Source organism: Hylobates moloch, unplaced genomic scaffold, assembly GCF_009828535.3.
Source record: "Hylobates moloch isolate HMO894 unplaced genomic scaffold, HMol_V3 SCAFFOLD_14, whole genome shotgun sequence".
Lineage (NCBI taxonomy): Eukaryota > Metazoa > Chordata > Mammalia > Primates > Hylobatidae > Hylobates > Hylobates moloch.
The window spans coordinates 66,335,210-66,350,020 of NW_026652289.1; the positions used below are offsets into that span (position 1 = coordinate 66,335,210).

Below are 14,811 nucleotides of genomic sequence, written 5' to 3' on the forward strand. Positions count from 1 at the left end.
ATTCTCAATTGCTCATCCCTACAAGATCTCATCCAGAATGTCTTAGCCTTATGAAAGGCTCAAGAACATGACTGATTGGTTACATTGTTCATTCATTAACTTTTATTCAGACTTGGATTGGTCCACATCACTTAAAGCAATTCTCCTTCCTCTGGTTTACGTCAAAACAAAAGCTCCTGCTAGCATTTATTCAGACTTTATATACTTTCAGACATGTTAGGACTTCAGGCAATCTCTCATATTACTATACATTTAAAACAAATGTTTCTGTTGTTATTCAATACAGCTTTTTCCTAAAAAGGGAAAAGAATAAATATTCCTGCGTAGAGGGAACCCATGTGAAGCATACCAATTAGGCAGTAAACCAAGAGTTGACACAACAGAAAACAAATAGGTAAGTCTGTCAAATTTCATTTAGGTTTTCCAGGAAATCAGAATGTTAAGACAAATGAAAGCCAGAAATCACTAAGAGAGAATTTCAAAGGACTGAACCACCATATTCCAATCAACGCAGAGTACACGTAACTTCTCAGGACTCTCAGAAGCAGCTAGGATTGTGCAGGCTTCTTGGAACAGGTATTGCTGCTCTTCCCCACATCATTTTACTGTGCTAAATAATTCAGTCCTTTATTCCCTCTGTCTTCTTCCCAACCTCCTCCTTATACACATCCCCATACCCCAAGGAGAAGTAAACAGAAAGCACAGTTTTCCATTTCCCACAGATGACGGCTTAAGAATTCACCTAGAACACTCCTTTCAGATCTGAAGTCTTGGTAAAGGCATAGATCTGATGTGTTTCCTGTCCACTGTGCCCCAGGTCTTTTAGCCAGATCGAACCACTCGGCACCCTCTGGGGGTCCTCAAAGGACAATATCCAACCCTGGATTCTCACATGGTCCTCTGGTCAGGCAAGCTCTTCTCCATCCTGAGCACACCTGATCCCACTGCCATCAGCTGGCAACTCTGAGCTGTGCCCACGACCTCCACACCCAGCCTGGAGCTCCTCACACCCAAGGTATGCACTGGTCTCCTTGGAGTCTGGTATTCTACCCGCCTCACCCCTGGCTCTCAGCATCCCCACATGCCAGTCAGATACTTATCTGTCAGATCACACCTGGCCAGAGGCTGCCCCACAATGGTGGGAAGGAAGGGGTCTGTATACTTCCATCAGGTTACTTAAAACTGTCAAGTTTTATCTTTACCTTGACCATGGTGTGACTCAAAGCTCAACTGGATGTTTGCATAAATGGGCCATTTTTACTTAAGGTTCCCAATAGAATCCCTTCTGTTTGGCCCTCTGACCTCTCTAGTTTGACCATGCCAGCTGTCACAGCATTTTCTGGAAACAGGCAATGTACAGGTAAAGTACCTTTCTTTCCTGCTTCAGAGGAATGATACATACGGTCTTAGAGGCAGAAGAGCCCTCAGCAGTCATGTGCCCCAGTATTTCCCAAACACCAGTTCTCAGACCAATTTTGGTTAGTCTATGGCTGCTAGTCACTGGACTACAGAGAAATGAAGAAGACACAGGAAATAAACAGCATTTTCATAATGCTAAATACGTACAATCTGAGGACAAATTCAGGAATAATCCTATTCTTTTAGTATTATTTTCTCTTTGGCAGAATTATATTAGTAGATGGTAGTTATTTTGTGAAAATAAATCTTTGATTATTAAAAATTCCACACACAAAATACAAAGAACAGTATGTAAATATATAGTGAACCCTCATTCACCTATCCAGCTTTAATCATCAACTTTCTTTATATACAGCCAAAAAAAACTAGAAATAGGTCCTGACATTTTTTTTCCTATTCCACAAAATTTTAAAGTAGAGGCATGACCAGGTTAGACCAATCTACATAATTTACAAATGAAGAGAAGGAAACAAAGATTAACTAACCTGTCCCAAGTTCTGCAGCTGGTCAGGAACAGAACTGATACATCTGGGTGTGCCATGATACAGCTACCGAGTAAGAGCATCAACTAAGACCGGCAGAAGAACCCTGTGTCTCTGCCCGGGATACTTCATACACACTACTTGGGATCACACACCCCACCCCCCCCCCCAGGACAACCAAAAATGGAAAACAATAATCTACAACCAAAGTTTACTTTATCTCATGCTAGAACAATTGTTTCCCAACCATGGAGGGCTCCAGGAACCACCAACCAGTTTCAGCTCAAAGACTACTGGAGGCCAGGTGCGGTGGCTCAAGCCTATAATCCCAGCACTTTGGGAGGCCGAGGTGGGCGGATCACGAGGTCAGGAGATAGAGACCATCCTGGCTAACACGGTGAAACCCTGTCTCTACTAAAAATACAAAAAATTAGCCAGGCGTGTTGGCGGGCACCTGTAGTCCCAGCTACTCGGGAGGCTGAGGCGGGAGAATGGCGTGAACCCGGGAGGCGGAGCTTGCAGTGAGCCTAGATCGTGCCACTGCACTCCAGCCTGGGTGACAGAGCAAGACTCCGTCTCAAAAAAAAAAAAAAAAAACAAAAAACAAAAAACAAAGACTACTGGAGATATCAATGACAGACTAGATAAAGAAAATGTGGTATATATACACCGTGGGATACGATACAGCCATAAAAAAGAACAAGATCATGTCCTTTGCAGGAAGATGGATGGGGCTGGAGGTCATTATTCTCAGCAAACTAATACAGGAACAGAAAACCAAATACCACATATTCTCACTTATAAATGTGAGCTAAATGATGAGAACACACGGAAACAATGAGGAAGAGAGAAGAGCAACACACACTGGGGCCTACTGGGGCGTGGAGGTTGGGAAGAGGGAGAGGATCAGGAAAAATAACTAATGGATACTAGACTTAATACCTGGGTGATGAAATAATCTGTACAACGAACTCCCATGACACAAGTTTACCTGCGAAACAAACCTGCCCATGTACCCTGAACTTAAAATAAAAATAAAAAAAAAAAACCACTAGAAGTTTCTACATTAATTCCTTACCCAGCACTTACCTCCTCACATCACACTAAGAAAAGATTTATGAAGCAAACCAGTGTGAATGAATGAGAATTCACACTATAAGGTCCGATATGATTGAAAAAACAACAACAACAACAAAAAAAACCCAGCTACTCAGCTCCTCCTCTGGGCCCCTTACCATCACCTCACCAAGCTACTAGGAGGAAAAATCAGACAGGAATGGGAATACTACGACCGGGCACTCTTCACACCTGCCTTGCAAAACCACAGTGAAGATGAAATGAGACAGCATAACAGACAGCAGTTTCAACACTTTATAAAACTATACCAATGCAGGGGGTTGGCCAATTGATAAGAATAAAGTATCTTCGTGAAAGGACTTACCTTAAATTCTCAGTTTCTATTAACAGCAGATTTCCCTGAAGATATTCTGAAGCATGTGAGAAGCCTCCTGCAGCATCTAAAATCATAATAAAAATCATCAGAATCAAGTAATGTTTCTGAAAAAGAATCTCAATCTATACATTTGGTCATTTCCCCCACACTGAGCATGAAAGGAAATAACTCAGGAAACAATGAATTTCCGCCACAACACATGGGCTGGGAATTTTCTTTACCCACAGGGAATTCAGGTCCCAAGACACTTATTTTGAAGACCAAAATTATGTTACTGCTGGCAGAGAGACAAAACACATTTTCTTCTTCCTTGTGGTAGGAATGCTTTAATGGCTTTGAATTTAAACAAAAACCAAATACAGACATCTACCTCCCTCAATGACGAAAACAAAAATCTCAGGCACTGCACTCTGCTTCTTTTTAAAATTAGTTTACATGAGGTGCTCTTGTCTTCTTTTTTTCCTATTTAGTTCCTCTAACACATCTGTGAAGTGGTCCCTTCTTGATTTTGCTGTTCCCATGTGGCTCCTGGTTCTCTAAGGCACTGGGAACTTGCTCCGTGGAAACCCAATTTGAAGCAGAGAAGCACTATAATCAATTGTAGAAATCAACAAAATGGCCTAGCCACAGTTAAGGAACAGGCGCCTGTGTGAGAACACGCACACGTTATCTACGAAACAGAATAAACATCCAGATACAGAACGAAGGATTCATATGAAACAGTCCCAAGTACGTGCAATCAAATCTGGGTGGGTATGACAGACTAGTTAACAAATGGTGTTGTTTAGCATTTAGGAGAAGAAAACTACATCTCTCTCTCCCTACTTATGGAAGAATAAACTCAAAATAAAAGCAAATGAGTAACCAGTACTCATTTGCTAGTTTGTTATTTTATTTTTTGACAAAAGTATCATTGTTTTTAAAATTTCTGTTCTATTTTTGCCATTCAAAAATTTTAGATTAAAAAAAATTGTTACTAGCTACATGTCTCAGTCCTTTATAGCTGCATATTTTGGTGTCATTCTTAAAAAGGCCTTCTCATATATATATATATACATATACACACACATATATATACACACACACACAAATATATATATATATATATATATTTTTTTTTTTTTTTAAGATGGAGTCTTACTCTTGTTGCCCAGGCTGGAGTGCAATGGTGCCATCTCGGCTCACTGTAATCTCCGCCTCCCGAGTCCAAGCAATTCTCCTGCTTCAGCCTCCCATGTAGCTAGGGAGGTGCCCATCACCACACCCAGCTAATTTTTGTATTTTTAGTAGAGACGGGGTGGGGGGTTTTACTATGTTGGCCAGGCCGGTCTTGAACTCCTGACCTCAGGTGATCCGTCCACCTGGTTCTCCCAAAGTGCTGGGATTACACGTGTGAGCCGCTGCGCCCTTATTTCTTTATAGTAACAAAAACAGACTAAGATAGTCTTAAAAATAAACAAGAAAATTAATATTCCCTTCAAAATGGATAAAGCGAATTAACAAATTTTTCATGAATCTTAAAAAATATAACAACAAGAAACATATGAAAAGATAGCAACTACACTAACAATAAAAATATGTAATTTTAGGCCAGGCGCGGTGGCTCACGCCTGTAATCCCAGCACTTTGGGAGGCGAAGGCTGGCGGATCACGAGGTCAGGATATCGAGACCATCCTGGCTAACACGGTGAAACCCTGTCTCTACTAAAAATACAAAAAATTAGCCAGGCGTGGTGGCAGGCGCCTGTAGTCCCAGCTACTTTGGGGGCTGAGGAAGGAGAATGGCGTGAACCAGGGAGGCGGAGCTTGCAGTGAGCCGAGATCACGCCACTGCACTCCAGCCTGGACTGCAGAGCGATACTCCGTCTCAAAAAAAAAAAAGTAATTTTAGAAAATGGAGACCTTATTTGTACCTATCAGATTGGTAAAGATGACAAAGACTGACAATAAATAACCAATGTTATAGGCACTTTCATGAACGGAATATAAATTGGAAACATCATTCTCGTAGCCACCTGGGAGATTATGTCAGCATATAAGATGGCATGCCCTTTGATTCAGCAATCCTACTTCTAAGAATTCACTCAAGGTAGATAATTATGGAAGCAGGGAGATGGATACACATGGCATTGTTTATAATTATGAAAGGAGGAGGATGAATGCCCCTAAAGGCCCACAGATATGAGACATGTTGAGTAAACCACATAGACATTGAAAACAATGTTGGAGGTCTATATTTATTGATATGAAAAGATATCCATTATCTACTTCTGAGTGAATACAATAGGTAAATGACCACATGCAGTATGATTCATTTGTGGGTGTGTATTCTTGGATGTCCAGAGATGTCTAGAAGGATGTTTATCAAAATAGTTATGATTCTGGTTATCAAAATGTTAGATGATTTTTACTTCTTATACTGTTTGAATTTCATAAAATGAGCAATCATTATTTTTCTAAAGAATACAATGGAGCTACTTAACTTTTAAAATCTCGTGTTGAAGTTAAGGAATATACGACATCAATGTCCACTCTCCTCCTCTATCACAATTTTTCCTCCCTGACTTTACTGACATTCGTGCACACATGTGCTCTTAGTGAACACTGATTAGGGAGTTACCTTCCTCAAATCAGCTGCCATTCATTTCCGAGGGTCATGTCACCCCTACCTTTGGGTCCCTAAGATATTCTATATCCTTCTTATAAATCTCCCTTTTCACTTATGCTAGCTAGAGTGAGTGTGTTACTGTGACCAACGGAATCCCATCTATCTTTTTCTTTTCCATCTATCTTCTCAATCATCCCATACCATTTGAAAACACAGTAATCCTGTAGTCATAAGAATGAAGATTTACCACACAATTTCAACTAATGTTTATGTACTACAGCTAAAGTAACTGAAGAAGCTCAAAGCTGCTATGAAAATAGGCAAAAAACTATTTCAAGAGACAGGTAGATTCATTCCTGACTAACAAGGGAATTGATGAAGAGATTTTCTGAAGAAGAATAAAAACGAAGGAGACACAATTGTACAGATGGGCCATTCCTTGTGGTTAAAATACTTTCCATTATAATATGTGTAACCACTTCACAGATTTATTTTTATTGGGTTATATTTATAAATGAAATAATTTTTTCTATGGAGATTATAAAATACAGAAATGTATCCCTGTAATGGGCCCATAAAGTTAACTTTATCTCTAGCAAACAAATTTATTCTTCTCATTTTGCTTTATTTGTAAGTTTAGGAGTCCCATGTAATACATGTATCTTCATAATGGCATAATTATAAACTTGGCTAAAAAGTCATAATTCCCTGTAGATGCACAAATCTTTTTATAGGTACGTTGGATATAAAGTACAAATCTAATTAACCCCCTTCGTCTGCTGGCAGCTCCTTCTTCCCTACACAAATTCCCTAGAAGTTAGAAAAAGGACAAGAACCACTTTCCAATTTCAGAGATGAGCAATCACGAGACTTAACTTAGATTAAGTATCTGTGACTCCAAAGTACAACACACCCCCTCCCACAACACATGGGCCACCCAATGTGAATTGCTGGCCTCTCTGTTCTGACCCCCTTTAGTGCTAAACAAGTCCACATTTGCGACGGAGATGCATCAGGATTTAAGAGACAAAACATTGCATTTAGGAAAAGCAACAGCACAGCAGTTAAGAGAAAAGTGTCCAATTCTGGTTGGATCATTTACTAGTCATCCGGCTTGGTGTGCCTTAACCTCTCTGTACCTCAGTTTCCTCTTCTGTAATAATGCCAAGGGCAGCTGTGAGGATTAAAGGAGATAATATATCTAATGCAATCAGCAACGCTCAATAGTCACTGAGCTCCCTTGAGCTCCAGCTCAGGGGGTGCCATGATGGAAACAGCTCATGCTAGAAACTCGTTCATTGCCTGAGCATAACAAGGTCCCTAGAGAACGCTGAGACAGAACACGTCTCCAATGGAAACACACCTACCTGTTTAAAATGCCTATTATGAATATGGATAAGATCCATCCAGGTAAATAGGAGCTTATTTCAAAGGGACCAGGAGTTTGCTATTTAAAGGAAACTTGCTTTAAAGTAGCCTTCTCCAGAGTAACATATGATAAATCATTTAGTTGCTCCCATGATGCGCCTTTTCTGGAGTATTCCGAGAAGCACAGAAAGATGTAACAAAAATCAGCAAAAGCTACTACCTAAAATGCCTGTCACCAACAGCAGGACATTAAGGCAGGCCTTAACTCTGTTCCTGCATCCCCAACCCCTTCCTATTTGCTCAGGGAAGCTTAAATACACCCCCAGAGTCCATGGTTGCTCATCATAAGAGCAGAAATGATCATACTCATACTTAGCTATTTTGACTGTTGTGAGGATGAAATGAGAGAGCATACGTGAAGTTTTTAGCATGGTATCTGCAATCCAATAAGTGTTTGGTAAATGATATACCTAATATTATCATCTCAACAGCATTAAAGAAAAAAGATGCACATTAAGTAACCTGATGGAGACCATACCTGGCAGTTTTTCACTATGAGAGTTTTATAGACTGGTTTTCCTCGTTTTACTTGGCATAATCCCCACAGGCATGTGGGTGGAAGTTGAAGGGGATCTGGAGTGTGCAGGATGTATGCAGCTGAACCCTCACTATGTGCTTTAGATCCCATGCAGCCAAGAACCCATTTGTCGTCAAATTCCATTAAAAGGCAGGGAACAGTGCGACACCACACTCAGACTTTGCCCTGACATCAACTGCATGTGTGTAAACATCAGAATATGGGCTCATATGGGCCCCAGCCCAAGTGTTTTGCTCTCCAAAGTTAAAAAAAAATGTTTTTATAACCTAAGACCAGGTAAAGCAGAGAAAATCCAATAGGTTTAGCTGAGGATGAACTAGCATTACTCTTGGCTTGAAGTGATCACTAATTTTTGACACATTTACTACTAATTATTCAAAATCATAAAATCCAAGAAGCAAACAAATAAACCAAAAGTTCTTTGGCAGCCGTACACAGACATGGGAAGAGCTGAGGATAAATTTTGAAAACAAAATTTCCCAATTTCCACCACTTGCCAAGGACTTACTTGTTTTTGCTGAAGTCTTGAGCATGCTATAATTTGAAGTGTAGCCCAATGATTAGAGTCCAGCTCTGCTAGGTCAGAAGATATCTGAGACTCCAGGGGGAGATGCCCAATTCTCTGCTCATGGCTTCCCTGCACTGACTTTCCAGCTAGAGGCTGGGGGTTGGGCCAGGGTCAAAGGAAACTCAATGAAGAGCAAGTAGACAGCGTCAACACCCAAGGACCTCAGAGATGACAATATGCTACCTCGCCTTTCTGCAGGACAAAGAGAAAAGAGCCCTAGCAGAAAAGCCCCAGAAATCCTTTTGTATTGCTCTAAAAACAGCATTCCAGCAAACTAGGAGGTAAAAAGTGTTATATGCAAAAAAGATTCTCAGTATAAAGGGGGCAAAAGCTGGTTTAAACAAAACAAAGGAGTTTCTCCAATGCAGAATATTTTGGATGCTTTCACATGCTCATGCTAATTATGAGTAAGTAGCTCTAACCTTAGGTGTGCACAGATTTCCTTTATTTTTGTGGTCTACGTCTTGGGACTAGTGTCCCATGCAATACTTCGGAAAATAATGTTATAATTAGTTCTTTTATGTAAATAATTGTTGAAAGCTCATTTTGTACCAATACATTCACAATTAAATGATTAAGCACAATTCATATAAGTAATCAGGTAACGGTGCCAACAATATCAATGCAAAGTAGTGTAAAATATATGTTACTAGGAGAGCAAGAGATCACATTGCACTGCTTTAATTCACACTGTCTTTATGAGCTTTTCACAACAACAACAAAAAAACAGAGACGCCATGAATTCTTTATTGTTCTCTAATTCACTGACCCCCCTCTCTTAAAATTTTAAAAACAATTATAATAAAAAATCAATTAGTAATAGGTGTAACTAGAATGCAAACTCCATGAGAACAGGAACTCTACTTGGTACAGAGCCATATCCCCAGCCCTTGAACAATTTGACTACATGAATCTAAGAATGAATAAATAAGCTGTTCTTAAACATGCTACTACTACCTCATTTTATGAACTGGCCAAAATACACATTCTACACTTTTATATTTTAAATTGACTTTGAAGTGCTCAGTATAAAATCATTTTTTATTTCTCTTTTCTGAAAGAAGTTTTTTCCCCCATTTTTTTCCCAGCATAGTCTCCCATCTTTTGTAATCCAAAAAAAAAAAAGGGCGAGAGGAGAAAAGAGTATTTTTCTTTATGACTTCTGGGTTAGAAGGAACTTTTTGTCTCTAGACCAACTACGAAACTCAGTACATTATTACAGCCAATTGTTTTCAATAGAAGTCTAATTAACTAACATTCAAATGCCTAGGAATTTCAATTAGTCAGACCAACACAGAGGGTCTCCTTTGGGGGAAGGAAAAAAGAACGCATTCATTTTTCAGAAAAAGGCAACTCTATAAAAATAAGCTTTTAACACTGATTTCCTGAAAAAAGCAACTGGCCGTGGAATATGGGTATCAAGAAATATCCTATACTATTAAATTACACTTAATATTCTGAACATAATGTTTAAAATAACACTGAGATGTTATAACACCTTCAAATGGACAACTACAAACTTAAATGTTTTTGCTAAACTCCATTATAACAAAATCTGGCAATGCATTTTGGAAAAATTTGAAACAATTTTTTTTTTCTTTTTAAGGAGGCAAGGGAGGAAAGAGCAGGGATAAAGTGTCTAACTCTTCCTTGGTTGTTCAGCAAATAAAATTAACTAAACCCTTCCCCACCCTCAATTCCTTACACAAAGCAGTTAATGGCCAGGATTTTCCTACTGGCAATCCTCAATTCTGGTTGGGCTACACTCTGATCTACTGTGGCAGCCTTCCCAGGCCCACCTGCTTGCCAGCTTCCCTCCAACAGGTTAAATCAGGTAACACAGTCACTGGGGTCGGGTCCCCAGTCCCTACAAACTCAAGGCCAAGTTCCCAGGCTGCAGATACCCACTTCCTCACCTCCTGCCTGGCCTGCCCTGGGAGTCTGTGCTCTACCACCACTGAGCCAGTGCGCCTTATGTCCCCTGCCCTCTGAGCTGCTTTCCCCTAAGAGGGCTTTGATGCCCACTCTTACATGTCTACAATGCCCTCCCCACACCCCCATTCAATCTAGCTGTCCATCAAGTTCCACCTGCTCAATTTCTGTACTTACAAAAGTTTGTTGAAATAATCTATTTACATGTCTGTATTTCGCCACAGACTGTGAGCTCTTACAGGGCAAGAACTATGGCTTCTCCCACATTTTTATCCTCAGCTCAGAGCACAGTTTCTTATACACATTAAGTGCTCAATGAATGACTGAAACATAGTGACTCCAAGAAACTGGGGCAGACACGGGGGGCCCCAAGAAACTGGGGTACAGCCGCAGGGTCAGGAATGGGTCAGGCATGAATGTGTGTGTGTGTGTGTGTGTGTGTACGCATACACATGCACTGAAGTTATGGCTGGCTGATTCTATGATCATTCTCCCTGGGACTTCAAGGTTCCAGCTTAAGCCCTCCTTTTCCTCTCTCAGTCCTAGTGATTAGTCCACCATTCACACTTTTTTCTTTTTTCTTTTTTTTCTAGACAGAGTTTCACTCTTGTTGCCCAGGCTGGAGTGCAGTGGCACAATCTTGGTTCACTGCAAACTCCACCTCCCAGGTTCAAACGATCCTCCTGCCTCAGCCTCCCGAGTAGCTGGGACTACAGACTCATACCCACCACGCCCGGCTAATTTTTGTATTTTTAGTAGAGACGGGGTTTTGCCATGTTGACCAGGCTGGTCTCAAACTCCTAATCTCAGGTGACCAGGCTGGTCTCAAACTCCTAATCTCAGGTGACCAGGCTGGTCTCAAACTCCTAATCTCAGGTGATCTGCCTGCCTTGGCCTCCCAAAGTGCTGGGATTACAGGTGTGAGCCACCGCACCCGGCCCACTATTCACTCTTTTGCTACAAACCTGGGGTCTGTGAATAAACTTCTCGCCTCTTTGGTCTGTTGTCCACTAGGGAAATACGCTTTTTTATATTTATGCCTTCTTTCCCAGCTCCAAAGCAAACAAAGGCTTTCATGGTATAACAACTGGAGAATGAAACAAAAAGATTCCCCTCTGTATGCTATTCCCTCATCCCTGAACCCTAAGAGCACGTGTCTATCATTCTCTTTCATTCCAACTTGGACCCTTTAAAAGAGCACAAAGCCACACAGAATACCAACAGCAGAACCTGATGAACACCATAGGTAAGTGTTATTCATCAACTACTTGAGTTTTTCTTTTGGGAAAAGAGAATGAGAGGTTCCAGTAAAAAGGGCAAGAAGGTACATGTACACAATAGAATACTATTCAGTGCTAAAAAGAAAAGCGCTATCAAGCCATGAAAAGACATGGAGGAAATTAAATCCACATTACTAACAGAAGAAGCCAATCTGAAAAGGCTACATAATATACAATTCCAACTCGAAGGCATTCTGGAAAAGGCAACACTAGAGAGACAGTAAAAAGATCAGTGGTTGGGCCGGGCGCGGTGTCTCACACCTGTAATCCCAGCACTTTAGGAGGCCAAGGCGGGTGGATCACTTGAGGTCAGGTGTTAGGAGACCATCCTGGCCAATATGGTGAAACCCCGTCTCTACTAAACATACAAAAATTAGCCGGGCATGGTGATGGGCGCCTGTAATCCCAGCTACCTGGGAAGCTGAGGCAGGAGAATCACTTGGACCTGGGAGGCGGAAGTTGCAGAGAGCCGAGATACTGTCATTGCACTCCAGCCTAGGCAACGAGACCGAAACTCTGTCTCAAAAACAAAAACAAAAAAAATCAGTGGTTGCCAGGGGTCAGGGGGCAGAGGGGAAGGCAGGAAAGAATAGGCAGCACTGAGGATTTTTTGGGCAGTGAAACTACTTTGCATGATACTATAAAGGTGGATGTGTATCATTCTACATTTTTCCAAACCAAAAGAATGTGCAACACCAAGAATAAACCCTGGCCAGGCGCAGTGGTGCGTGCCTATAATCCCAGCACTTTGGGAGGCGAAGATAGGCAGATCACTTGAACCCAGGTGTTAGAGACTAGCCTGGGCAACACGGCAAAATCCCATCTCTACAAAAAAATACAAAAATTAGCTGGGTGTGGTGGTATGCGCCTGTAGTACCAGCTACTCGCAAGGCTGAGGTAGGAGGATCGCCTGAGTCTGGGAGGTCAAGGCTGCACTGTGCCTAGATCTCGCCACTGTACACCAGCCTGAGCAACAGAGCAAGACCCTGGGAAGGAAGGAAGGAAGGAAGGAAGGAAGGAAGGAAGGAAGGAAGGGAGGGAGGGAGGGAGGGAGGGAGGGAGGGGAGAAGAAAAACTCTTAGGTAAACTATGGTCTTTAGGTGACAATGATTTGTCAATATAGGTTCATCAACTATAACAAATGTACCACCCTGGCATGGGATGTTGATAATGGGGAAGCTATGGGTACATCAGATATAAAGGCACTCTCTGTACATCCCACTCAATTTTGTTGTAAACCCAAAACTGCTCTGAAAAAATAAAATCTGTTAAAAATAAATAAAATATTTTTTAAAATACACAGAGAAAGAGGTGTGGTGCTGCAGATGCCACCCAGGCACTGAAGCCAAGGAACTCCCTATGGGGGATCTCCCCACTGCAGGCCAGGGCCTGGGAGAGGTGTAGAGTGACACATGTTGGCTTGGCCTGGGGAAGCAGTGATGGAGGATCTGGGATCCTCCTGGCCAGGTAGAGATCCTTTGACTGTATCAGAGCACTGGGGTTGAACAGGTGCTGCACACACAAGGCTCCACGCTGCTAGAACTGACCCTGGGAAGGTGCATCCTCCTCCATTTTTATTCTCACTGCCACCCTGACCATTAGCTCGAGGGCTATTCCTACATGCTCATAACCTCAGCAACTGCTTCTACAGTGACACAATCCAGCTGAAAGATGTGCAGAGAGAGAAAGTGACTTCCTCAAGTGGTGAATCTCACCTGATTTTCCTCACCAGTGGAAATTCTGTCATCTGTAATGAAGTATCTCAGGTCTGTAGCTAGGAGAAGGAGGGGCATCCTCTTCAGGGGACACGTTCCTATGAATACTCACACTGGCTCCATCCTCCAGCCCGCAAAGCCTGGCTGCTTGATGCCGTGAGCCAACACACCACAGCATAAATGCAATAGGAAGAAACAATCAAAGTGTACTGTGAGTCTTCTCAGCCCCCAGCAACCTAAGATAAGTATCACAAACAAGAGCACGAGGTCGTTTGAGAGGATTCGGCTAATCAAGACCGAATTAGATACTCAGGTATACATAATATGGAAATCAGGAATACTCACTTTCCATAAATAAAAACCTGTCACCACTTGGCCCTGATTAGCAGTTATTGTAACCCTCAAAATTCATCTTTCCAAAGTGATTTTTCTATGCTGCTCTCTCTCACCATGTGAAGACTGGTTTTCATAAAATTGCCACCTGATATATTTCTCCAAAAGCTAAATTCCTCTTCTCTTTCCTCACGTGGCCAGTGATTTTTTGCATATTCGCTAAGGCACCTTTCATTCAAAACCAAAACACCACCTAACAAACTGTACTTCCTCTTCTCAGTATATTGTGAAAATTAATTCTCCTCAGCCTTGTTTCCCTCCCCCTGGCCCTGAGCTGTCAACCCAAGGCCCCCATTTTCTAAGACGCTCTTTCCCCTGTGGTTCCTCCTACTCTTGCATTTCTCTAAATTTTCATGGGTTTTGTAGGTTTCTCTGCATAAAACAGCAACTCATTCTATCATGTTGTATTCTTTGTAACAACCAATCCACAACATAGAGTGCTAAGACTACACAGAGAAGGAATACTCAAGCACCCAGCACCAAGCCTGGCACCAGGTCACCCAGGGCCAGGGGCATCCTTGCTCCCTGACTAAGTCCTCCATGCCTCGCTCCGCTCCCCTGTAAAAGGCCGATGCCAGGGCCTCCCTCAGGAGCTGACGCGAGGGACACATGAGCACAGCACACCTGCAATAAATGTGGACTTTCTCCCCCTCCCCACATGTGGCCTCTCAGCTCTCTACCTGGAATAAAATCTCTGTGAGCAGGATAGGGATTCACACCTTTCCTGTATTTCTTTAAAGCATTTTCATGAAGTGGAATATGCAGATGGGGGTTGTTTGTTTGTTTTGAGACGGAGTCTTGTTCTGTCACCCAGGCTGGAGTGCAGTGGTGCAGTCTCACTCACTGCAACCCCCACCTCCTGGGTTCAAGGATTCTCCTGCCTCTGCCTCCCGAGAAGCTGGGATTACAGTCGTGCACCATCACACCTGGTTAATTTTTGTATTTTTAGTAGAGACAGGGTTTCACCATGTTGGCCAGGCTGGTCTCCAACTCCT

The 14,811-nt window shown here is 42.0% G+C and overlaps 1 protein-coding gene across 3 annotated transcripts in view; it reads right to left on the minus strand.

Annotated features, from left to right (window-relative positions):
- The window catches only part of TLN2 (talin 2), a 465,831-nt gene that overhangs the window by 258,587 nt on the left and 192,433 nt on the right, over window positions 1-14,811 (minus strand). For all 3 annotated transcript variants that reach the window (XM_032174074.2, XM_032174073.2, XM_058427409.1), the window contains exon 2: window positions 3,343-3,418. The gene's annotated coding sequence lies outside the window, so the exon portion shown is untranslated. The remainder of the gene's footprint in view (window positions 1-3,342; window positions 3,419-14,811) is intronic.